The 24,110-nt window shown below is 37.0% G+C and overlaps 1 protein-coding gene across 2 annotated transcripts in view; it reads right to left on the bottom strand.

The window, feature by feature from the left end:
- Positions 1–24,110, bottom strand: part of SNCA (synuclein alpha) — a 347,772-nt gene that overhangs the window by 299,699 nt on the left and 23,963 nt on the right. The window contains exon 2 of one of the 2 annotated variants that reach the window (XM_081594680.1): positions 15,941–16,048. The exons of the other annotated variant lie outside the window; for it this stretch is intronic. The gene's annotated coding sequence lies outside the window, so the exon portion shown is untranslated. The remainder of the gene's footprint in view (positions 1–15,940; positions 16,049–24,110) is intronic. 2 annotated transcript variants of the gene reach the window in all.

The raw sequence follows: 24,110 nt of genomic DNA on the forward strand, positions 1-24,110 counted from the left end.
AGCAAACAAAAGCCCAGGACCAGACGGCTTCACAGCTGAATTCTACCAAAAATTTAGAGAAGAGCTAACACCTATCCTACTCAAACTCTTCCAGAAAATTGCAGAAGATGGTAAACTTCCAAACTCATTCTATGAGGCCAGCATCACCCTAATTCCAAAACCAGACAAAGATGCCACAAAAAAAAGAAAACTACAGGCCAATATCACTGATGAACATAGATGCAAAAATCCTTAATAAAATTCTAGCAAACAGAATCCAACAACATATTAAAAAGATCATACATCATGACCAAGTGGGCTTTATCCCAGGAATGCAAGGTTTCTTTAACATCCGCAAATCAATCAATGTAATACACCACATTAACAAATTGAATGATAAAAATCATATGATTATCTCAATAGAAGCAGAAAAAGCCTTTGACAAAATTCAACATCCATTTATGATAAAAACCCTCCAGGAAGCAGGAATAGAAGGAACATACCTCAACATAATAAAAGCTATATATGAAAAAATACTTTCAATCTTAAATGTGAAAATATTATTTCCCCAGAGCAGAAACTTAATTTTTTTTCAAATTTTCTATAACTTGAATGCACATGTCCAAGCAAAGAGGTGTATACAAATGTTCACAGTAACTTTGTATATAATAGCCAAAAACTAGGTTTCACCCACATGTTTGGCAATAGATGAATAGTTAAACAAACTTGGATATATCCACACTGCAGAGGACTGCCAATCAATAAAAAGGAAGGAATACACAACACATACTATATGCCAATCTGTAGAAGATTTCAACCTGCAGCCTAATGAAACTTGGACAGCCCTGCAGGTAAGTGTGAAGTGTGTATTGCCCAGCAGAATATCTCATGTTGAGCCAAAATTGCTGTGCCCTCACAGCCCAGCCTCACTCAGTACACCAGGAAGAGTGGATGCCAGTTTCTGACACATGAAGGCTGAATGACCGACAGTTTCTCCTCTTATGTGTAAATGTGTTATTTTCAAAAGTATTTGGAGAATTTTGATAAATTTCTTTAGTCCCTGCCTATTTTCTACATCTCTGGCCAAACTTCCATTACTTGTTTTTGGCTCACCCCAGGAATAAAGAAACTTCATATTCAAAGCCAAGTGAGCCTAAATTGTTCTTTCTTACTGTCTTACCAAACTGCTCATTTTGGAAGGATGGGCTAGTATCATCAGGGCACTGTGCTCAGTCTCTCAATTGTGTCCACCTCTTTGTGACCCCACACACTGTAGCCCACCAGGCTCCTCTGTTCATGGGAATACTGGAGTGGGCTGCCATTTCCTTCTCCATCTGGGCATCAAGAAATGCTAAAAATAAGCCACACTGATTTTCACTTGACTAATTTAATTACTGCTCTTAAAGGGGATTTTTTTTTTTAATGTTCATCTGTTTCAAAACATAAACTCTCTGAATTGAATAAACTTCTAATTTTTAGAAGTTCAGTTATATATAAACATTATTTATATATAGATATTTACATTACACATACATTTGGTCATATGTAAATTCAGGTTTTCATTTATCTAATATATGTCTAAATACTTCTAAATACTTTTCTATCTAATATATATAAATTATGTATATTATATACATAAAATTTAAGATTTTTATCATGTACTTTTCATCCAAGTCTGAAGGAAATGGGTTGACAACTTGGCACTTTTTTTTTTATAACTTCTACAGTTTATTACTGTCAATTTTTTCACATTAAAAACTAGCTGAGTAATAATCTTTGCTTTCAAGGGCAATTTTTTAATGCAATGAAATACTCCTTTCTCAAAATTGTTTGCCTATCCTCTATCCTTGAAAGCACGTGTGGGACACTTCAGAGCAGAAATGATAGTCCTCCCTTCCTACATTGCACATTTAATCTGGTTGATCTTCCCTGTTAGAGGCAGAGATGTTTGCTGCCCCAGTGGTTTCAAACCCAGTGCTTCATCAATGAGCCGAGGAGCGTTATAAAGCACATTCTCACTGATCTCAGAGATCAGTGAGAATCTTCAATCAGCTATACTGGGTTTGTGCTTGGGAAAAAAACGATAACAAAGTAGTGTTCATTTCTCTGGGCTGACATGCTAATTAAACAATCCCAAACTCTGGAAAAGTCCAAATTTAGGATTTTTTTATTATTTTTATTCATGGGTTTCTTCATGAAATATCGAAACCCAGATTTTGATCAAAACATTTCCCAGAAAACAAGTGTCAGATGTAGTAATATTTAGAATATTTTAAAATGTTATTTGCATATTTTAAAAAATATCAATCCATAGCAAATTCTGGTTTGTAACATGATTTCCTATTATATTCAAATAAACACTTATAGCAAGCCCAATGAAGATTACAATTAAAATGCTATAAGACCACAATCTAGGAGTCAGTGTTTTTTCCAATGTATTTAAATCTACATCCAAAAGTTTGGATTAATACTTGAATTCCCTATCTTTTAAATTTGAACAAATACTGTATCAAGTCCACTCAAGTTAAGAATAAAAATACTACATGACACAACTTGAGGGGTGGGCATTCTTATAAAAACTACTCTACTTTGCTTCCTTAGCCAGCAGAGAAGAAACTGACTGACTAGATTCTTCTTAACAGGAAAAAGACAATTATAGAGAGTTTCTAAAATTACAGATAGTGTTAAAATGGTTTTAGTAACTTACTGCCCTTCATTGATCTTTGCTGTCACCATCACCAAAGCATTTAATTGTGCATAACCCACTCCAGTACTCTTGCCTGGAAAATCCCATGGATGGAGGAGCCTGGTAGGCTGCAGTCCATGGGGTCGTGAAGAGTCAGATACGACTGAGCAACTTCACTTTCACTTTTCACTTTCATGCATTGGAGAAGGAAATGGCAACCCACTCCAGTGTTCTTGCCTGGAGAATCCCAGGGACGGGGGAGACTGGTGGGCTGCCATCTATGGGGTCGCACAGAGTCAGACACAACTGAAGCGACTTAGCAGCAGCAGCAGCAACCTGTTTAAAGAGGACCCCATATCTATTTCTATATCTATATGAAAATTGTGAATTAAGGATGACAATTTGCCAGAACACGTATGTAGAAAAATACATTTGTACTACCTAACCATTTCCAAAAATCATTTGACATAGCTAGATGAATAATATGATAGGAAAAATATTAAACTTTGACAAACATACTTGCTACTTAAACATCCAATATATGTCAAGAACATGTGCTTTTCTTATGCAAATTTCTTAGATAGATTCATATGCACTAATTTTCATTATTTGTCACAGCCACCTTGCGCTTAACAAAGAACGTTCTACAGAAATGCCTCCCACAATCTCAAGCCCTTTTTTTAACCCCCTACTGCACCTGATTCCATAGCTCACCATTGTATTAATAGATTTGCTGTTTAACGAACATATTAGATCTCTTTAATCCTGCTGAGGAGGAAGTTAAATAGTGTGGAAATTATTCTGTAGATGAAATTTAAAAGACTCTCCAGGGATTACATGTCTTTTTAATGTTACTTTCATTGTCCTTTCTGAAGCTTGTCATTTAGGTTTTTAATCATGATTCTATTTCATAAACACTAATTCTATTTCCTTTAAATGGTCAGCAAACTGATAGGTCATTCATGGGTTTTAACCTTTCACAGAGCTCCATATTAACAGCAAACTGAACTCTATCCCAAGCAATGAACAAAGACCATTACTGAATTTTTTTTATAATTTTTTTGGTTTCTCTCATCCCATGTGGTATATTTGACAAAGCAACAACAGCATGATCATAATCAACAACCACTAACAAAATACCCTAAGTGCATTCTTGGGTATCACAAAGGAACCTCCGTTTTTATATTTAAGAAATATGTTTTAAATATTACTGGAGCAGTATTGGTATCTGAAAACTGATTTTGTAGTATATTCTGAAAAATGGGCAGCCAAAATGCCTGTAGAGAATCTTAGAATTCCATGAGGTTGGGTACTATTTGCCCATCAATAAAGTTCTTGGCACTGCAACTAGTGGAAGATCACTGAGATCAGTAAATATACAGAACATACTGAAAACTGAAAAGGACTAAATGTCTTAAATTTATTAATTAAATTTTACTAATTTAGACATTTTTCTAGTAAAATTCATTTCACTTAATTTGATGGAACAAAAATAATTTGAATAGTCAAGTTTGTGATCACCAATACCAAAACTTGTCCTGATTTTCTTTTTAATTAGAGAATTAATATGTGACATCTACATTTGGCTAAGGCTGTTATCTTTGTTAGACGCAGGTTTTAGGCCTGTGAAGAAAGCATTGAATTTTCTTAAAATAGTCTCATTCTGGGCTGTAACAAATAGCTACTTACTTGCCCTAGCTACATACTTAACACACTGATGCAGTTGCGCCAACAACTGTATTCTTCACGCTAATGGGAAAATGATCTTGGCAAGTGACCTTGTGAGGAAACTATTTTCAAGAAGGCAAAATAGCTACTACCTCAGGAAGAATGACTTCTCTTAGCAGTAAGTAATTATACAGAATTTGAATTGCAGTTCTCTTTTTGAAATACACATCACACAAGCTACTCATTGCCCTTATATCACTACAGTTTAAAAATTGCAACATCATTTTTTCCCAGAACTGTAAAATCAAACACAACACCAGCTACAGAGAAAAAGCTCCTAAATATTTTCTTTCCCTCTTGCTTCTTTCCAGCAACTATCTGACAGAAAATGTATGGAGACAAAAAAAAGAAGAAAGATCAAAAAAGAAGTAAGAATGAGGAAAAGGAAGATGAGTAGAAGGAGGAGGGTGCCCTTGAGAGGGGGAGAGTGATGAGAGGGAGCAGAAGAAATAACTAGAGAGCCAAATTGGTTAGTACTGAGAGATAGACTATGGTCAGACACAGAGTGATGTAGCATGGGGGTCTGAAAACCATCTGAGTTGTAAGATAATAGTACATTTTCATCAACTTACCTCTGAGCCCAGATGGCATTGTTACCCAGCAAAAGCTTAGTGCCCCTCACATGTAGACACAAATACTTTGGCACTAACATTTGAAAAAAGAAAAGAGCTTTATTTTTAGGTCCACCAGCAAGGAGACAGGGCTCAAAGCTGCCTTTCTGCTCCAGACTTCAGGATAATATTTAGGGGTTAGGGAATTTCAAACTTGGAAGCTGATTGGCTAGTCTAAAATCAGTACATATAAGCCACTCATGCTGCTGAAAGCCACATTTTCCTTATTGAAGGAATTCTTAATCCATAAAGGGTATGCTGCAGTCCATGGGGTTGCAAAGACTGGGACATGACTGAGCTACTGAGCTGACCTGACCTGAAAGGGATCTGATGGCAATGCTTCTATTCTTTGAGTTTGTAGACTGAAGATCCTTGGTTCCGGGGTTATCCTGAAGATATGAGTTCCCATCCAGTATACGCCCAGAACTGTCTATGTAAAATAATCAAGGTTTGATTAATCAACTATTTAAGGAGGCAACACCAGTTTAAGCTGGTCAGTGTTTCACACACTGTTTCAAAGGGAAAAACCCGCAGAGAAAGCCTACAACCTATTTGTATCTACTTGCTCCAGCTGCCATTAAGAAAACCAGTAACTTTGTCTTGAAAAAATTTTGACACTGTCCTTTGAACTTTGTGGAGTGCTATTTTCTGAGTCATGTATAGATGTCAGAGTTGGACTATAAAGAAAGCTGAGCACCAAAGAATAGATACTTTTGAACTGTGGTGTTGGAGAAGACTCTTGAGAATCCCTTGGACTTCAAGGAGATCCAACCAGTCCATCCTAAAGGAAATCAATTCTGGATATTCATTGGAAGGACTGATGCTGAAGCTGAAACTCCAATACTTTGGCCACCTGATGCGAAGAACTGACTCATTTGAAAAGACCCTGATGCTGGAAAGATTGAAGGCAGGAGGAGAGGGGGAAGACAGAGGATGAGATGGTTGGATGGCATCACTGACTCAATAGACCTGCGTTTGATTAGACTCTGGGATTTGGTGATGGACAGGGAGGCCTGGCGTTCTGCAGTCCATGGGGTCGCAAAGAGCCAGAACACGATTGAGCAACTGAACTGAACTGATTTTCTGAGTAACGTAATACCAGCTTCACAAATTAGGAAGCAAAGGGAAAAGGAATTATTCTCTCATTCCAAAAATTCTGTATGATAGTGTTTCATTTACTTCCTTTTTGTTCTTAAAACTTGGCAATGGATCTAACAAGAGAAAAACGTTAGCATTCTTACAAATTTTCTTTTAGTAGAATTCTAAGATTATTTCCTAGTATAAGATGATTGTCAGTGTGTTTATTCAGCATATTCTTTGAAGTCCCATGAGGCAGGTCTGCACTTTAAAACAAAAGGCATGAATGGGTAAATTGGCCACATTTTCAACAAATGAAGCTTATGTTCTGGTAATACCAAGAACTGCCAAGTTTCTACACTGGCATTGCTGCTGATAAGTGTGGGAAGTTAGAAAATATATTTAAACTTTTTATACGTTTTTTGAGCTCTAAAAGCAAAGAAAATGCTACAGAATTTTTTTTTAATTAGAGTAGTGGCTTTAAAATGAATCTTCATTTAATTCAGATTGTTCTTACTATAAAGTATGTTCTGTATAAATATTAATCATAAAATAATTTATCATAATATGCATTTTTCTCTCTCCCCAAATCTCTTTTTTCTTAAAAGATAAAAGGAAATAAATTTCCATCTAAATTAAAATTTCATTGATTTCAGCCTGCATCTCTATTAGAAAAAGAGAATTTGATTAACAAATATATAACTAAATAATCATGGAGGTGGAGTTTGGGAGGGGAAGTTCTTTGTAAAATCTCAGAACAGATATCAGAGGCACATAATTCTGATTTTCCCTTCTGAAATGTGTTATAACATCATCCAGATTAAAGTGAGAATTTTTTTCAGAATAAATGGAAAGACATTCTGAAAGGTATTTTATTTTCCAACTCTTTCCTATTTTATTTTTTGCCCCATATTTTGTGAAGTCCAAGAGTACTCTGAAACACTTTCTAGGAAATACTGTATTTTCAGTGAAATTTATTTTCATTGTATATAGACCTGAAAGGAAAGTAGTAATTACCCTGAATGTTAAAGTGTTAGTCCCTCAGTCATGTCTGACTTTTTTGCAACTCCATGGACTGTAGCCTGCCAGGCTTCTCTGTCCAAGGAATTTCCAGGACAGAATACTGGAGTGAGCGGCCGTTCCCTTCTCCAGGGGCTCTTCCTGACCAAGGGATGGAACCTGGGTTTCTCATATTACAAGCAGATTCTTTCCTGTCTGAGACATCAGGGAAGCCCATATAGACCTGAGGAAGGCATAATTATATTTTCTTTTTGAAAATGTTACTATGAATATTTTGTTCAATAGGATTCTATAGTCATCTAAACCAATTAAACTGCCATCTGAGTATTATATTTCAAAGAAATTATTTAACATCATTATTTACAAATTGCAATTAGTTTAAGCATAGATTTTACTTACATGAAATATTTATCTTGTGCAAAGAAACACTTTACTTATTTAGGTGAAATGTTTGTCTTGTGCAAATAAACGTATGTAATGAATGACCAAAAAAAAAAAGTCTGTATATAGCCACCTTTATAATCAAGTAAAAAAAAATACAACTAAATAAAACAATTTGATTTGTAATAGGAGATGAAGCAACCCTTTGGTTTAATTAGCCATTATACAAAAAAAGTCCTAGTCAAAAAAAAAATTTTCTTCCTAAGTATCAGAAGCCTTTTGAATGTACAGAGCTTACACTATTGAAAATCTGTATGTTTCAATTGATGAAGATTAAGCATGATGAATGCTTGATTATCTCAGATGAAATCACGTGTGCTGACCGAACATCTGTTACAACCTCCCCTCTCGCTATTTTATTGCAAATTTACAACCTATTGCAACTAAAATAGCATGATTAAAACTACTACACATTTTGAATAAAGGGTAATTTATAGACCTCTCTAAATAATCAAACCTATTTTGCAAGCTGCTGAGATTTTAAAACAGAAAAAGATTTCTGAAACCCTATACGTGTTGCTTTTCATTCAAAGAAACACTCATATTTGGTATCTTCATTCAGGCATAACTACTATAAAAAAATTCCAGAATCAGAAATGTTTAATGTTCACTTATTTGTTATATTTATAAAATCTATTTTACAGAGAGTTAATATTGGTTTTTCTTGTTTATATCCATAAGGACTAACCCAGTGGCCATGTATAGTAGATATTTATTTAGTATTTGTTTACTGAACACTTAACTTGAAAATAAATATCTGAGTAAAATGTCCATACGCACAAGTTTTAAGTGTGTACAAATGTTTCACACTGCCTAAGCAAGTAGCTAAAATTATTTCATACAGAATGCATAGAACAGTCTTATGGACTCTGAGGGAGCGGGGGAGGGTGGGAAGTTCTGAGAGAATAGCATTGAGACATGTATATTATCATATGTGAAACAGAACACCATTCCAGGTTCGATGCATGAGACAAATGCTCAGGGCTGGGGCAATGGGATGACCCAGAGGTATGGGATGGGGAGGGAGGTGGGAGGGGGGTTCAGGATGAGGAACACATGTAAACCCATGGCTGATTCATGTCATTGTATGGCAAAATCCACTACAGTATTGTAAAGTAATTAGCCCCCAACTAAAATAAAAAGATTTATTAAAAAAAAAAACAAGAATGATGCCATATTACATGATTTATAAATGCAAGAGTGTGAAATAGTCAGTGTAATATTTAATGTTTATGAAAACAATCTCCCTCACATAACTGATGTTCCTCATAATCTGCCTATGTAAAAATTAAATCTATGAAACCATGTCAACTCTGAATAAAAGGCTATAAAAATCATTTGTAAACTACAGCTTGGTGGTGATTTAGTCGTTAAGTCATGTCTGACTCTTGCCACCCCATGAACTGTAAACTGCCAGGCTCCTCTGTCCATGGGATTCTCCTGGCAAGAATACCGGAGTGGGTTGCCATTTCCTTCTCCAGGGGATCGTCCCAAACCAGGAATCAAACCTGTGTCTTCTGTGGCTCTTGCCTTGCAGGCAAATTCTTTACCACTGAGCCACTAGGGAAGCCTTGACTATTTGCATATTGCTAACTAAAATTTCTAATTTCATTATCTATTTACCTTAAATCAAATTTTCTGTCCAGAATGAATCACAGATTTAGGTCCCTAGATGGCCAGAGGTTTCTTTGATAACAAGGCCTGAAATCAGTTATCTGTCAGTCAGTCCCAGAGGTCACACCTATTTCATGGGAGAGGCTGTCTATTAGGGGGGCTGTTGTTATAGGCAGGAATTACTGAGTTCAAACTCAGTCATGAGCATTGGACTCTTTTGTGCTTCATTTTCTTTATCTGCAAATAGACATAAAAATAGTTCCCACATATTATTAAAATTTTTATAGAGATTAATTATGACAATGCATGTAAAACATTAAATACAGTGGCTGTGTGTCTGTGTACTCAGTCCTGTCTGATTCTTGGCACCCCCCTGGACTGTAGTCTGCCAGGCTCCTTTGTCCATGAAATTTTCCAGGTAAAAGTACTGGAGTGGCTTGCCATTTCTTACTCTAAGTGATCTTCCTGGCCCCAGGATCAAACCCATATCTCTTGTGTCTTCTGTGTTGGCAGGCAGACTTTTTACCACTGGGCCACCTTGGAAGCCATGATTAGCACCTAGGAAATACTCACTAAATGATGGGCTAGCACTGTGAGGCTGGAAAGAAGATCATGAAGAGTAAAGGGGAATGCCCAGAGAAGGCGAGGAGACAAATGGCAAGCTCTCAACCGCTGCTTATTGTTGTATTCAAGTTTTAACAAGAAAAATGAAAAGCAGTAAACAGAATGAGAGTAAGCTTATGAAAATGGATAGGACAAAGGATGCCCTTTTGCCAGAATAAACTTGTACACTCATCTTGTGACAGACTAAAAATCTGAAAGGAAAAATAAGGACAAAGCGAGCCTTGCACACTGGATTGAATACTTCTGAAATGAAATGTATCCTTAGCCTGAGGTAATACATCAGTGTTTGGGGAAAACAGAAAATGAGGGCATGTGAAGAAGAAAATGTAACATAAAATTATTTGTTGAATTTCAAATTCTGTATTAATTTGTCACCTTTCTTTATGTCACAGTGACACAAACCTTGCAAGGGTGTACAAAAATGTTTAATTATAAAAGGATATGAAAAAAATGCCAAAATGGGAAAGAATTTCTCACAGAAGTAAATTTTTAAAAATTAAGATATAATTGCCATATAATATGTTAGTTTCAAGTGTATAAATAGTTAAATACAGTTTTAGGCTGGATAACTGGCTTTTTAAAATCAGTTTTACTGTAGTAGTATTCCAACCTTCTTTAGATTATATTAACCATAGTGTCAAAATGACAAATCACATATAACATGTAGAAATTAAAGCTATTGAACTTTAAGAACTGTTCTAATGCATCAAAATTGCATGAAGCTTAAGAAAATCATTTTATATTGCTCAGAATTGTTTAGTTCAGTAGTGGTAAAATGCTTCACTAAAATTTCTTGACTTATCTAAAGCAAGAATTTTTAAATGTTGGATTAAAAATATTTTCCCTGTTCTAGCACATTAGAAAAAATACTAAAGTAAAAGCAGAGCAGAGCAATTAAATAAAAGGTTTTATGAAGGAACTGGAATGCATAGTGGTTATAAGTAAGATTGCTTGGCTCAAAACCTGGCTCTGCCATTTGCTGTGTGACCTTAGGTTAGTTACTTAACCTCTCTGAGGCTAAGTTTCATCTTCTGTAAAGCATAGTAGTACTATTTATCTCACAGGATTGGTGCAGGGATTAAATTAATAGACCTACAGCATTGAGAATACTAATTAGCACATAATTGGTATTCTTGAAATATTCATTATTAAGGTCTCTGGAATTTCACTTAAAGGTAAAATAATTGAAATAATTTCAAAGTTTAAAAATGATAAAAAAACTTCTTTGGCATCAGTACAGTGTTGCTCAGAGATGTACACTTCAATTCATTATCTAACATTTATTTATTTCTAATCTCAAAGAGATTTCACTTTAAACAAAGATTTTGAGATTCTCAGAAAATCTCACTTGAAATATTTTATGGTTATTATCATAACTTACATTATTTTATAATAACCTCACTTGAAATACTTCTCATAGGAAATATTTTATTAAGAATTTCTTGAGTAAGTTAATGTAGAACACAAACACTCAAATAGTGCTAAAATGATTTCTTCCATGCCTGAATCTTTTCAAATATCTAGTCTATGGTACAGATAAATCACAGATTTCAGACTTTGTCCACATGGATTCCTGCATGCTTGATTTAGTGATGATTTACTCAAATAGAAGTTCAGAAAATATCTATTATTATATAGAGTGATTAAATCCATTTATGATGTTGTGATGTAAAAGAAATATATATATTTGGTCTTTGTCCCCAGTTTCTGGTATAGAGCTTCTAAAACCCTCACAATTTCTTGAGTGATAAGGCTGAGCAGATTTTTTTTTGTAATTCATAATAAGTCCCTTTCAACTAGATCCGAGTATATATGCTAATTACATGACTAGTTACTGAAACCCCTAGATAGCTTTCCAGATAAGGTTCTGTTTAGAACCAGAGAAACTGCTACATACTGGAGGGCTGAAATTTACAGTCTTACCCGGTGGACCTACAGGGAAGGGAAAGGGACTGGTTAATTACTGTCAACTGATGATCTGATCAATCATGCCTAGATAACAGAACCTCCATAAAAACCTTAAACAAAGGGATTTGGAAAACTTCTGGGTTGGTGAATGCATTTGAGTGCCAGGAGGATGATGTACCCCAAACTTCATGGAAACAGAAGCTTCTACAACTTGGAATGCTTCCAGATTTCATCCTATGTACCTCTTCGTCTGGCTACTTATTTGTGTCCTTTATAATAAACTGATAATATTAAGTAGAATTTTTTCTGAACTCTGTGAGCCATTATAGCAAATTATTAAAACTGAGAAGATAGTTGTAGAAACCCCAGTTTGTAGCCAAGCCAGAGAAGAGTATGGGTGACCTATTACTTGTGATTGGCATTTAAAGGTGGAGGACAGTCATGCGAGACTGACCTCTTAACCTGCGGGTTGACACTAACTCTGGGTAGATAGTTGGCATAATTGGTGTAGGAACCTAGCTGAGAAATGGAGAGTTGTTTGGTCTGGAAAATCCACACTTTTGGTGTCAAAAGTTTTCCACATACTAATAGATAAAAGACAGATCATAGTGGTAGATCACTTAAAAGAGCAAAGGAGCATTGATGAAAGAATAAGCATGTTAAAACAATGGAACCCCGTAGATAGTGAATACAATTAGGTAGAGTGAGATGAGAACAGAACTAGATTGAGACTGACTCAGTTGTCTAGTTAAGCGACTCAGATCAGTGATTTGGCAAAGAGAAAAAAAAGCAGTGAGGTGAAGATACCGTTTTTTTTTTTTTTTGTCATATACATATACATACACATATGAAAACTGAAATACTGAAAAAAACCACTGAGAGAAAATAATTTTGTACTCTGGATTCCTCACCTGTTTTGAAGTGCACATGTACCATTAACCACTAGGAAAGCAGTCATTCTGTTTTTGGCAGGGAAACCTGGCTACTTAAAATGAGAGCATAGACAGAGGAAGATATAATAGAAAATTATTTTCTGAAATTCAGGATTCCACTTATCTTTATGCTTATTGCTGTGACTTGCTAGGTATAGCAACATGGCTCTCAGGACAAGAATGCAAGGTCAAATTCATTTCCCTTCCTCCTAGAACTGGTTCCCCTTAAACTAAACCTAACTTCTGAACCCAAGATCCTATATAAGGTGCACAACCCCCTGAGAAATGTAATTCAGTCACTGCTTCAATCCCCACACCCCATCTTCTGCTCTGTTATGGCTGCTTCTCTTTTGGTGAGCAGCTGTCTAAGCAGAGTCTTTACTAAATCATTGGGAATAAAAATGTCTTCAGTTAATATTGTCTAGTTATTTGATTTGTCACCAGTTAAGAGACAACAAAAAGAAGATACACAATAAGAGGGTGTCAAGATTTTTTAAATTATTTCAAAAAATCCATTTGTATATTATAATAAGCTATCATAGCTCTTAAGCCACACAGTGGACTGCACAGTTAATTCTCTGAAAAAGAAAAATAATGCTTCAGCATATATTTGCTTTTATATTGAGAAGAACATAATTGCTTCATACCAAAAAAATCACTAAAAGGAGTTTTTTTGTTGAGTTTTAAATTTTTAAGTTAATTTTACAAATTAAAAATCTTCAAAATATTGAAAAACTGAAGGAGGATAAGATAATAACTGTCCCATTATATACCACAGTCTTTGATCTTCCAGAAACCCTGATGCTCTCAAATGTAAGCTTTTTACATGTCTGCAGGTTTCTTTTTTCTGGGAGGAGAGAAACTAGTAATTATCAATATATGCACAAGTTAGACCCAGTTACAATTAATAGCAGAAATTGAAAGAGGATGAGTATTTCATGGAGGGTGGTCTGGGGATTTTCTTGCCTCTGAATACTTTATCGGCCAGGGGGTTAATCCCATAATGAGAAGCCCATTCTATTTTAAAGCACATATACTGTTCCCAATACTAAGGTAAAATATATTTCCCTGTTATTTTCACATTAGTTTAGCTCTTTCATATGAAATCATATAGAAAATAATTTCTACATTCTTGCTATGACTTGTCAATGCCTCTTTTAGAATGTCATACCCAGAAGGGAATGCTGTGCTCCAGGCACCAACACAAATACCATGTGGAAGGATGTTCAGAAGCTTTGCCTAACAGGACTTACCAGAGGTGGCGGGTTTATGACATTGAGATTGCCAATGCCCACACCTCAATACTTTCAGTTTCCCTGGAAATGTCACTCAAGGATCACTTGACAGGACTGTAGGCATCTTTCTCCACTATTGTAGCAGCTGAGACCTAAAATGAGTCTCAAGTCATTTCACATTAAGATATTCTATAAATGAAAATGGAGTACTGAATTAATTATGCAAAACTTAGCAACTATCATAAAACTCTATTAATGTGGTTATACACACAATTAATATAAAATGTATTGTTATGGACTGAATTGTATCTCCCTCAAAATTCATATATTGAAATCATGATCCTCAGTATCTCAAAATGTAATTGTATTTGGAGACAAGGTCTTTAAGAAGTAATAAAGTTAAAATGAGATTTTTAGGGTGGGTCTTAACCACTGGTTTCCTAGTGGCTCAGAAAATAAAGAATTTGCGTGCAATACAGGAGACCTGGGTTTGGTCCTTGGGTTGGGAAGACTCCCTGGAAAAGGGAATGGCTACCCACTCCAGTCGTCTTGCCTGGAAAATTCCATGGACAAAGGAGCCTGGTGGGCTACAGTCCATGGTATCACAAAGAGTCAATATGACTGAGTGACTAACACTTTCATTTTCTTTACTCCACTGACTGGTGTCCTTATAATAAGAAAAGCACCTGTACTGAAGAAATACCATGTGAGGACACAGCAAGAAGATGACCATGTGCAAGTCAACAGGAGAGGCCTTAACCTGTGAATACAAACCTGTGAACATCTTGACCTTAGACTCCATGAATCCAGATGAAATAAATTTTCAGTTGCTTAAGTCTCTCAATCTAGAATTTTGTTGTGGCAGCCCTAGGAAACTAATACATGTATATTGTATATAATTATTTATATAATTATTATGAAATCATGTACATGTATGTTTTTACTATATATAATAATACAGTAATGTATAATAAATTAATACATAACATTAATATTTATCTTATATATTGTTATATATAATTTTAAGAGTTTGATAACACTAAATCTACATGTATATCACCTATATCTTATCTATAAATGATTCAGTGGGGTGAATTCCCTTGGAAGAAATAATATTAAGGTCAATATAAGTTATTCATGTCTGTAACAAATTTTTATAAGTTTTCATCTGTGTTGGAAAACACTAGCTGTGAATTGAAAAAAACATAGAATGCAGAGATCATTCTTAATAGATAGCTTGTGGGGGAGTAAAATTCTACTTTGCTACCAAGGAATTTGCCTTCTCTAGCCAAGAGCATTTTAAAAGTGCTGACAACACACTTACACAATTGCCTTCAACCTAACAAACTTAATGAGGAATTTCTATCTGTGCTTTGATCTTCCCACAGTATGGTGGCTGCATCTTTCAGAAGAATGTACCAATCATTTGCTCACATATGCCCATAGCAGCATGCTGTCAACCTCCACATTGTTGGACCTATCTGTTGTATTTGACACCCTTGATCATAAGTTCTCACATTCTTATACAGCATATGTTTTTTCTTAAATAAAGGTTATTCTTTGCTCATGAAGTATATATGGTACCTTATTGTTAATATTGTCAAGCTTTTTCTGATTCACTTTAAAGATACCATTAAGAACCATGAGATTTAATTCTTGAGTAAAAGTGAGTCCATAATTGTTGAATCTAATTTATATTTTCCTTCAAAGACCATCATTTTGAAGTATAATTTTAGTTGACATTATTATGTGGATGATATATGAGTTTATTTTTCATCTCTCAAAGAGCAATTTAAAAATTCACTAAGTACCTGAGTGTCATTTGCTAAGTAAAACTGTGAGTATCAGACCATCACTTGAATAATTCTCACTTTCATAGGAATTGTATTTGTACTCCATAGTTACAGAGACATATCGATCCATATGGTTTGGTGATAGCAGGAAACTTCACTGGATTCCACTATAGTACAGGTTCCAAATATTTCAGTACTCTACTTCTTTAAAATCTTACAAAAGTGATATCTTAAAATAATATTACAAAGCATCTTACACACAATAACAATTTAACACTTGAAATTAGCTTACCAGCAAGTCATTACTAGAATTTCCCCAGTAGCTCAGCGGTAAAGAATCCATCTGCCAATGCAGGAGGTGTAAGAGATGCAGGTTCAATCCCTGGGTTGGGAAGATCCCCTGGAGTAGAAAATGACAACACACCCCAGTATTCTTATCAGAACAATCCCACAGGGAGAGGAGCCTGGTGGGCAATAGTCCATAAGGTTGCAAAGAGTTGGACACAACTGAATGACTGAGCACACCAGACATCATTATCCCAATTTTACATAAGAAGTTGGTGAGAGACTCCGGAATGTTAGACGACTCACTAATCTGAACAGGATGTCAGGGGAAAAATATGAACCATGTCTGACTCCAAAATCCACTCTCTTGTCTATTGCTACACTAAAACATAACTCTGATTGAAATATTGTGAATCAGTTCTATTTGGTTTCTGCACTGGAAGATTATTTTAAGGTTGATGTTATTTAAGAAACCAGGTTTTTTAAAAACCCCTGTTTAAATTTATACAACTGGTTGATCTCATGATTAAAATCAAGTATTAAAAATGGTTGTATAAGCCTGATAACAATAGAAAAAAATTCATATTTTGATATTAAAGTTAATGGTTGGAGAGAGTTCCCAAGACGGCAGAGCAGAAAGACCATGAGCTCACCTCTTCTCACAAAAGCATACCAAAATGAAAACTATTTATAGGATAACTATCTATGAAAAACACAAGAACCTACCAGAAAAGATCTTCTACAATTAAGGATATAAAGAAGAAACCACAAGGAGATGATGAAGAGAGGCTGAGTCATGGTATAGTCAGACCAGTACCTCTGGGTGGGTGACCCACAAATATCACAATTACAACTGCTGAGGTTCTCCTCAAGCAGCAAGGGGTTTGAGTCCCACATCAGGCTCTCCAGCCCAGGTTTTCTTCATCAGGAAGATAGGTCCCCATATTTAGCTTTGAAGGCCACCTGGTTTACTTTTGGGAGACATAGAGGACGGTGGGAAATAGAGATTCCACCCTTAAAGAACTCACACAAAAATCTTACATGCTCCAGGGCAGAAGCAGCAATTTGTTAGGACCCTGGGTCAGACCTACCTGCTTATCTTGGAGAGTCTCCCAGAGAGGTAGGAGGTGACTGGAAGTCATTCTTATGATGTAGATACTGGCTGCAGCCATTTTGGGGAGCTTCTTCTACCACTGGTAGACACTAGTGTTGGCAAGCAGTGTTTTGGAATCCTCCCTACAGCTTATTAGTCTCAGGACCCAGCCACACCCCTGCCCACCAGCCTGCATGCATCAGTACGGGGATGATTCAGGCTAAGCAAAGCAAATAACTGGGCAGGGACACAGCCTGTCCCAATCCCCACCAGCAGACAGGCTTCACAAAAAAACAAAACAAAACAAAACAAAACCCTGAGACCACAGCCTCCCTTGGACAAGATGTTTCCCAACACAGGGCCCAGTCCAGCACCGAGCTCTGCCCACCAGTGGACAGGCACCTCCTCCAGAGTCCCCTGGGGCCTGGCTCCACCCACTAGTAAGCCTGCTCTAGACTCTGGGAACAGCCACACAAACCAGAGGGCATACACCAGCCCCAGGACATCCACAGCCCCATAGCCTGTGGTGGCAGGACCCAGCCCACCCACCAGCAGACCAAAACCAGCTTTGGCCTGGTGAGCACAGGCCCTATCCACCAAAGGTTGGCACAAGCTTCAGGACACCCTAACTCCCGCACAGTGCGGCAGGAACTGCCCTACTAACCGGTGATCCAGTGCCAGCTTTGGGACTTCTGAAGCCTGCAGCAGACCCAAGGATGCAGCTCTGCCCACTGGTGGGCCAGCACTAGCCCCAGGACCTGCTTTCACCCACCAGTAGGTGAGCACCAACCCCAGGACTCTGACTCTGCCCACCAGTGAGCCAGCCCTAGCTCTGCGGCCCTCTGGGGTTTTGCAGCCAGCCACCTTGTGACCTACAACCAGCACTGGCAGCTTCCACATAAGGCAGGGTCTGGGACAGGGGCTAGCCATGCCTGCCAGACCACCCAGAGTAATCAGCCCACCATAACAGAAGGCCCCATGCAGCCAAAATAGGAGTTAGAATATACACCTAGAGTATATTTTGAGAACAAGATCATAAAATGGGAATCAGAACATGGTATTTGTTAAGTTCATCTTTAAGACAAAATGTTGTGGGGCTGAACATGTTAATAAACCGAAAAGTTTCTTCAATAGATATTTACAAATGAAAAGTTCCCAATAGCACTAGGACTGACCCAATTATTTTGAAGATATGCTGATATTATCTCTTCATCCCTCCTTGTGACAACTTTGAGTGATTGTCAAATAAACAACTTGAATTTGAATGCTTTCCTCTTGTATTATATTGTTATACACCTAATAGAATTGATGTGCAGAAAACTGTGCAGTGATGACTGACAATGGCAATTTTACCATTCCAACACACTCTGTGCTATGATTTAAACATCCATGACATTGTTTTTAACTTCTTTTCCTCCCTTTGGCTCAGAAACCTTATGAGTGGAACAAATATACAAACAAAATGGAAAAGAGTATGCTGGTGTGATTGCAAAACATGGTATGAAAATAGGAAAACCCTGCTAGCTTCCCTGTTTATTCAACAGGAAGGATTTTGGCCACACAATGCTTATTTCTATTTCTCCAGGTTTGAGGGGAAATATTGTTTAATTATCTGAATGATTAATGCACTGACACACTGATCTATACCACTGTTTTCGACCATTGTTTCTTTAAAAGAAGTAAAAGTTTCAGAACCCTTGGGAAAGTGATTCCAGTTGAGAGACATTAATTGAAGACACAATTCTTAATCTAATGAAATATTTAAAATTCTGAATTAGCACTATAAATGAGAAGTTTATATGTTTAACTATTAAAAATAAATTTTAGGGTTATCATCCAAATAAAACCAAAAATTTCATGACTTCTTTTTGAATTTTTGATCCCCAGTTTCTGTAATTCATGGATCTCCAGTTTGCCTATACAAAATCTGACAAAAAGTGGCATTCTGTTTCTAATTGAGTGTGAGACCTCTGCAGCAAGGAGCTTGTATTTGGCTTCAGCCCTGTCTGTTATTAGATAAGTCTGAGTAGGTCGCTTCAACTCTGCATCTTTTCCCTCATCAACAATGAGAGTTACATTTAATGCTCTCTGGGAACTTGTGGTCAGCCAAATGGTGCCCCTCTCTCCTGAACACAACCCCTGGAACCTGGAAAAGTTAGCCAATATGATAGATGTACTTAAGGTAAGGAATCTGCCTTTGGTAATGTTTTGTTTTTACTGTGTTTACTTTTCATTTTAATTAACAGTTTTACATGTACAGAAGTTTTTAAAAGAAATAAGTACATAAGGTTGGTAACAAACCAATGCCTTGGATGTCTTTCACACATTTCTCCTTTTCATAGGCAGTGATATTGGTAGTATTACTCCTTGATATTTCAGTTTTAGGAATCATTCAATCACTTGCTACTGTGGAAGATGAGCCCCACAAATACACAACCATCCCACCACTAACCCTCCCAATATAGCTATGTCATTTGGTTGATTAGATTAATATTTTTGTTTACATTATGATGATTATGCAAATGCTAGTCACAAATGAATTTTCTCTGGAGTTAATCATCTTGTTTGTTTGCTTAGTTTTCTCTATACTCTTCCCTAATTCAATCCCAAACCGTTTGCCAAATATTTAAATATCTTCTCCTAAATGATCAGATTTATGAGTCATTATGTCAATTTCGTATTTTTGCTCCAGTCTAGTCTCATTGCCCTCTTGGCCTGATGCACAGCTGTCATACAAGGACTCTTTGTACTCTCATTGTGGGTATTCTTTTCATGTCTTTCCAAAAAGAATCTATTCAGTGTTTTTCTGTGTCTATTTTTTGCCTCTCATTTGAAAGAATCAACTTCTCCAGCTTTCATAGAAAGTGTACAAGGGACATAATTCTTTGCTACTCTACATGACTAAATATCTTTATTCTATCCTTGACTGAAGTGTGGTTTGATTTAAAATTCTCAATTTAATTCCTACAGCTATCTTAGCATACTATCCATGACTCTGTTAGCTTTCTGTGTGAGCATGGAGAAATTCAAAATTGTTTTGACCCATCATTCTTTATTAGTGGCCCTCTATTTTTTGGTTTTCTCTTCCCCTGGTTGGCTGCAGTCCATGGGGTCGCTATGAGTCGGACATGACTGAGCGACTTCACTTTCACTTTTCCCTTTCATGCACTGGAGAAGGAAATGGCAACCCACTCCAGTATTCTTGCCTGGAGAATCCCAGGGACAGGAGCCTGGTGGGCTGCCGTCTATTGGGTCGCACAGAGTCGGACATGACTGATGTGACTTAGCAGCAGCAGCTTCCTCTCTGGATGCTTATAGATGTTCCTCTTTTTCCAGAAGTGTTCTGAATATTCACTATGTGTCTAGGTATGGATTTATTTAAATCATTAATTTGGACACTCCATGAAAAGAAGGGATGGATAAAAGTACATGAGTTGGCAAAATTGAAGTAATTTCTCTTGGATTTCATTTTTCTACTAAGGTAAGGTCTTCTACTGAAGTCCACAGAATTTTTTGTAAAGTTATTCAATTCTGAATTGTGGAGAACAGAAATGAGTTCTTATTAGACCAGTTTATTCTTATGTCAAAATAAGAAAACAGGGACTTCTCTGGTGGTCCAATGGCTAAGACTTTGCACTCCCAATTCAGGGAGCCTGTGTTTGATCCTTGGTTGGGGAACTAGATCCCACATGCCACAACTAAAGATCTCACAGGCCACAACAGCTTGATAATCCTGTGTGTAGCCAAATAAATAAATAAAAATGTTTAAAAAAATAAGAATAAACAGGACTTTTGGGGTCTTAAAGATACTAGGAACCCAAAAGCTTGAAAATTTGTTGATAGTTTATGGACTAACACACAGGTTGCAAATATTTTCACATGTCATAGTGATGTTCTGGGCATCTATGCAGGACATATAGAGCAGGTGATCAAAAATCCATTTTGCACACTTAGCCAATACCTCTATGCTATTCCCTCTTTGAGTTCTAAATGCCTGAAGTTGAATGAACAGAAGAGACAGAGTTTCTTTGAGGAAAGCTGGTGAAGTATTGCAGCATTTTCTTCTCCCTTTCCCTTTTCTATCAACAAAAGAGAGGATCAGACTATTCATTTTTCACCATGAGCAAATCAAGATAGTAGTCAGGAGGACTACTCAGAGAGTTTGACTTGTACTGCTCAGAGTTTCAGGGAGTTACTAAGTCAGTATTATCCACATCTGGAAAAGTTTTAAATGAACTATTACAGACAGCTGGCATTTCTGATCTTAGAGTTAACAGAAGTGACTCTATTGGAAACAAAACCAGAAACTACACCTGTAGGCATGCAGGGGAGCTCAGGATTAATATTTTCCCTGAGCCAGAGTCATCTTGTAAGGAACCTTCCACGAGAGTGTGACTGCCTAAGACAAGGAACCAAAGAAGTAAAAGGATAGATGTGGGGAGGGGATGCAACAAGATTATGCAAGTCCTCACAGAAACTTCCAAGGGTGAAAATCAGCATCAAACACTGGTCAACCATAAAAAGCCTCAAAACCAGATTGCCCCCATAGTGGTTTATAGTTTTACAGATTTTAATCTAGTACCATAGTTGATTGCATTGCTGCTCCAATATGTCCAGATATGGCCATCAGGAGCTCTTTCAGACTGAATCTTATGTCTTTTCAATCTGACCCAAACCTTTTTTCCTTCTTTTAGCATGTTTGTAAAACACATAAACTGGCAAAATTTGATGCTGGCACAATGAGATGCTCTAGGCTTCTCCTGTATTTTTCTCAGCACAGCACTAGAATCACAGTTTCTCCAAGGAGTTCTGGTTCTCTTCTTGGAGCATATATTCAAAACCAAGATCCTAACACTGAGTGCACTCTTTGAAAAGAGTCACTGCTTCTAGACCCTCTCAGTGCTTGGCGCTAGATAATATATGTATGTACACTGAACCTTTACTCACACACATACAGTTATGTTTATTTATCTACCTATTTGCAGATATATATTTGCAATTAGTTCTTGATGATTCCTGTTTAATTCAGTACCACATGGTTCATCCTAGCATTTACCTTTTGCTTATTGGTAAACTCATCTTCTGAAAGTGAAAATTTTATTTAAACCTTTAAAAAGCTTTTCCTTGTACTCAGAATAATATTCTCATTGATTACAAACCCTCTGTGAGCATTCCTGCTCACTCAGCTTACTGTTATATATTCTACTCCAAGCTCATTGGCCTCATTTCCTTGGTTTGAAAGTTCTGCTTCTATTACAAATTTAGTTATTTGCTCTAGAGATGTCTTTTCTGTGTTCTTTGCTTTTCTGGCTCAACTCAATGCTATCTCCTCTAAGACAGAGGCCCTCCTTGACCATGAACAACAGGGGCACTCTTCACATACCTCTACCTCTCTCATATCATCCTGGTGATCACTTTTATTGAACTCAACAATAGCTGAAACCTCCTTTTATTTTTGGTTCACTTATTTATATTCTGTCTCTTCAACTGGAATGTGTCATGAGGGGAAGGGACCTGTTTATGTTTTCCTGACAGCTACCTTACCAGAGCATAGAATAATTCCTGGTACATAATAGAGACTTGATAAACATTTACAGATGCAGATGACACCACCCTTATGGCAGAAAGCAAAGAAGAACTAAAGAGCCTCTTGATGAAAGTGAAAGAGGAGAGTGAAAAAGTTGGCTTGAAACTCAACATTCAGAAAACTAAAATCATGGCATCCAGTCCCATCACTTCATGGTAAATAGATGGGGAAACAGTGGAAACAGTGACAGACTTTATTTTTCTGGGCTCCAAAATCACTGCAGAATGGTGACTGCAGCCATGAAATTAAAAGACGCTTACTCCTTGGAAGGAAAGTTATGACCATCCTAGACAGCATATTAAAAAGCAGAGACATTACTTTGTCAACAAAGGTCCGTCTATTCAAGGCTATGGTTTTTCCAGTAGTCATGTATGGACATGAGAGTTGGACTATAAAGAAAGCTGAGCACTGAAGAATTGATGCTTTTGAACTGTGGTGTTGGAGAAGCCTCTTGAGAGTCCCTTGGACTGCAAGGAGATCCAACCAGTCCATCGTGAAGAAAATCAGTCCTGAATATTCATTGGAAGGCCTGATGCTGTAGCTGAACCTCCAATACTTTGACTACCTAATGCAAAGAACTGACTCATTTGAAAAGACCCTGATGCTGGGAAAGATTGAAGGCAGGAGGAGAAGGGGACGACAAAGGATGAGATGGTTGGATGGCATCACCGACTCAGTGCACATGAGCTTGAGTAAACTCCGGGAGTAGGTGATGGACAGGGAGGCCTGGCATGCTGCAGTCCATGGGGTCGCAAAGAGTCAGATGTGACTGAGTGAATGAACTGAACTGAACTGAAATATTTACAGAATTACTCATAGAATCACCGGCAGTCAACAATGGTAGTATGCTCTATCAAGATTTGACACCATGAATTTGCTATAATATTAGTTTATGCAGTTGTGAGCATTCAGTATCTCCTGAATGGGAAAAGAAAGCTGGGATTATGTTGATTTAGGGTTGTCATTTTGCCAAGTGAATGCATCAAAAATATAAGAGGATAGGGCTGCTATGAGTATTGGCAAGAAAGAAGTTGGGCAGCAGAAGAGGCTGATACACATCATGGAGGATAACACAGATATGAGCTTTACAGAAGTATTAGCCAAAGTAGTATGTTGCTAGTGAGCGTGAGAGGAAATAGAGTGGGGAGGCAGAAGGATTTAGACCTTTCCAAAATTGTACATCCTACATTGAATACTTTTATTTATGACTGAACCATAGCATGGTGGGGCAGCAAGTAACGTCATCTGTAATTTTGGCCTCTACAAAGTTTTGGAAACAGTAGCAGTCTCTGTTCCTTCCAGGAGATAGATGTCTTGGGACCTCATCAGAATAAACATTGGTCAGCTTCTGAATTCTTAATTAGTACATAGTTGTTTGATAGGACACCTAATGAATTAGCATGTAAGTGGCCACAATGAACTCAATTTTTGTCTTCCTTCAGCCCCTATGGTCTTCCCTTGTGGCTCAGCTGGTGCAGTGTGAGAGACCTGGGTTCG

The sequence above is a fragment of the Giraffa tippelskirchi genome, chromosome 1 (genome assembly GCF_054371585.1).
Source record: "Giraffa tippelskirchi isolate mGirTip1 chromosome 1, T2T-mGirTip1v1.2.pri, whole genome shotgun sequence".
In the NCBI taxonomy this organism is placed as follows: Eukaryota; Metazoa; Chordata; class Mammalia; order Artiodactyla; family Giraffidae; genus Giraffa; species Giraffa tippelskirchi.